The following is a 3,329-nucleotide window of genomic DNA, read 5'->3' as shown; positions in this document are numbered from 1 at the left end:
AGTCTTGACTACAGCTCCTTCAAAAACATATCATAGAACTCAAGGACTTGGCTCAGTTGCCCATAGCTTTTCTTGGCCAATATCTGAGCATATTTTTCAGTCAAACTTTACTTCTATAGTTCTATTAGTAGTTTTGTGGAAGAAAAAAAAAAAGTTAGTAGGTTTCTGTTCAACATTTGATGTAAAAACTAACATTATTGTCAATACAAAGATACCCGATAACGTAAAAACAATAGCTTCACATGACAGCCCTCTACATCCGCAGTATGGGCGCAGCAATGTTTCTGTTGGTATGTGTGTGTATATATATATATAACTATAAAAACTGATTTTCAGTATCTTTTAAAAGCAAGATCTATAGTATAGGCATAATTTGTCTTCTGTAATGTGATGCAACGATTTTCTGTTCTATTAAAATTTTGCTATTTTATCAAAATTTTGCTAAGCAATTTACTTACTAGGCATGATCTTTTGCCCATCGCATAAGCACATATTGAAATACATAATGCATCAGTTCCGACAAGACCTAAAAGATGGCAACAGAGTAAAATCATCAGGTACATTAATAACAACTGAATAAGATGATAGTTTGATGCATGTTACAAAGATCATGAAATGTAATGTGGTTAGAAAGATCAAACAAGCAAACATTATTTACAAATCCTGACATGTTTGGCAGGAAGGGGAGCCTCATGAAACCATCCATGATTCAGAGCCTCTGCTGCAGTTATCCTCTTTGTCAGATCATATGTCAGAAGCTTGCTCAGCAAATCAAATCCCATCTCAGTTAGTGCAGGTGCGCCAGTAAAACTAGCTACAGGGAACTTCTTCCTCAAAGTATTAAACGGTTGTTTAACTAAGTTGGACTTCACTCCAGGAAGCTTCGAATAGCCAGGCCAGATGGAGTCATTTGGGGTGCCAAGAATGCTGAAAATCTTGCCAATCTGTTCAAGTTCCTTGGTGCCATCGAAAAGTGGCTTCTTAGATAACAGCTCTGCCATTATACAACCTGCCGACCACATATCAATGGCAGTTGTATACTGCTTCATCCCGAGAAGAACTTCAGGTGCCCGGTACCAAAGAGTAACCACTAAAGAGGTGTACGGCTTTTCAGGACTAGAGTATCGCCTTGCCATTCCAAAGTCACAAATCTTCAACTCCCCGTTATTATTCAACAGCAAGTTTGATGTCTTCAAATCCCTATGCATCACATAGTTATCATGAAGATACGACAGCCCCTCCAAGAGTTGCAACATAAGGCTTTTAACTTCACTCTGGCTGAATGGATGCTTCATTCGCTCCATGTATCCTTTGAGCTCATTATCAATGTACTCCATGACCATGTAAACACCATTGAAGTCATCGACAACCACTTCTTTAACTTCCACAACAGACGGGTGTTGCAATAAGCCAAGAACACTGATCTCCCGCAATGCAGTTATGGGGAAACCTTCACTCTCCTTTCCACTCTTGACCTTCTTCAAAGCCACAATTTCCCCGGTTTTCTTATTCCTGGCTTTGTGAACAACACCATAGGTTCCTTCACTAATCTTCCCAAGCCTCTCATACTCGTATACGTTTCTGCATGATGCCGGCATGCCAGACCCTGTATGTCAAGGAGTTTCAAGATCATCTTCACTGTCCGAACTACAGTAATCCATGTGATCATTGACAGCATTATCCTCAACAATCACTGGCTTCCCATCCTCGGTAGAAAGTGAAGACATTTCATCACTCCCATCAGAGCCTGCGCGCTTAAACTCACCACTTTCAGGACTTGAATTATCGGCACATGTTGCCATTATTGGAGAATCTTCAAAGGCCGACTTTGATTTGGACAAGTTCGGTTCATCAACATACTCTCCATCTTCAATCTCGAGCTGTTGCTTACACCCTTCAGGAGTACTTGAAGCAAATGAATTTGGTACCTCCATGCCATCTGAAACATTAGACACAAGAGACTCGACAGAAGACATTCGAAAATCACTGTCAGTGGTAACTGAACATCTTTCTTTATTAACATCTTCAACAACCACCTGAAACTTACCCAAATCATCTTTAAACGATTCGGGTATAGTTGAACGAGCATGAGCACAGCCTGTAGGGTGAATTCTGGTATTACAAGTCATCCTCGTCTGCTTCTCCGCCCGATCCTCCCACACAATAGGCGAATACTTCCTTTTCTTGCTCAACCCATTTTCAAAGACATCATCTTTCCTACTTTTGTCCTGCACCTCGTGATCAAGTCGGTGCCCAGACCAGCCACGGCCACTGGTTCTGCCACCTGAACTTCTACTTTGATCATATTGTTTTGTATAAAATAAGTTTCGTCATCTTAACGGTTCGAGTATCTTTTCCTCGAAACATTCTTTCGTCCTGCCGCCATAATTAGTAAACACAAACACCAACAACCGATTTTAAACAACCAACAATCCAATTAACAAAACAAATACACAATTTCTTTATAACAGAAAACCTAATTCAAATCTAGATATCCCTAAAAAAACGAAACTTGGCAACAAAAATCACTAAAAAGTTAACAGAGATTTTGAAACAAGAAACCCTAATTTCAAAACCCTAACAATACCCCCAGATTAAAGCAAACACGATATAATTTTTTCAATTCAATACAAATAAAGACGATACGAAATCCCTAATTATACGAATATAACAGAGATCTGGTGAAATATTCTTCGTTGTTTCGAGCGCAAAATTAGTAATTTTGAGGCCGATAATCAATCAAAGGTGATGATGTGTCTTACCGGAAAACGCCGGTGGATATCGATAGAGCTTCGCAACGTTAAGTCTCGATCACAGCCGAATTTTGCTTGACGATTTGATAAAGATTAAGATGTAAAATATATGGAATATAGTAATAATAATAATAGAGATAGAGATAGATCACATATATGTTGTGTTGTATTGTATGAGATGAGAGGCAGTTCCTGCTTCCTACAAGTTTCCTTATTGGGCTTTTGGGTTAGATCTTTTGCTTAAAATTTTATTAGCTTTTGATCCATGAATTTATTAGCTTTTCCATTCAAATAAAACTAGATTATTACCCACTTAATACGCGAGAAACATATATAATTAACGACATATTAGTATTTTATAATATCATAAATTGACAAATATCTAACCAGGTAAGAATTAAACCACTAAAAAACATGAAGTTACATTAGTGGTCGTTTAGATTACGGTTAACAATAACCAGACAGTTGAAAAATTGATACATCATCTAAATCTATATATCACATGTTGTGTTAATCTAATTTAAAATTATGTATAATATCATTGCAATTTTCATACAAATATTTTTATGATGTATA

General features: G+C 37.5%; 1 pseudogene; it reads right to left on the bottom strand.

The window, feature by feature from the left end:
- Positions 1-542: 542 nt before the first annotated feature.
- On the bottom strand, positions 543-2,912 carry LOC122587276 (annotated as a pseudogene).
- Between the last annotated feature and the right edge of the window lie 417 nt (positions 2,913-3,329).

This window comes from Erigeron canadensis, chromosome 2 (genome assembly GCF_010389155.1).
Source record: "Erigeron canadensis isolate Cc75 chromosome 2, C_canadensis_v1, whole genome shotgun sequence".
NCBI classification, from domain to species: domain Eukaryota; kingdom Viridiplantae; phylum Streptophyta; class Magnoliopsida; order Asterales; family Asteraceae; genus Erigeron; species Erigeron canadensis.
This window is presented reverse-complemented; position numbering and strand designations above follow the sequence as displayed.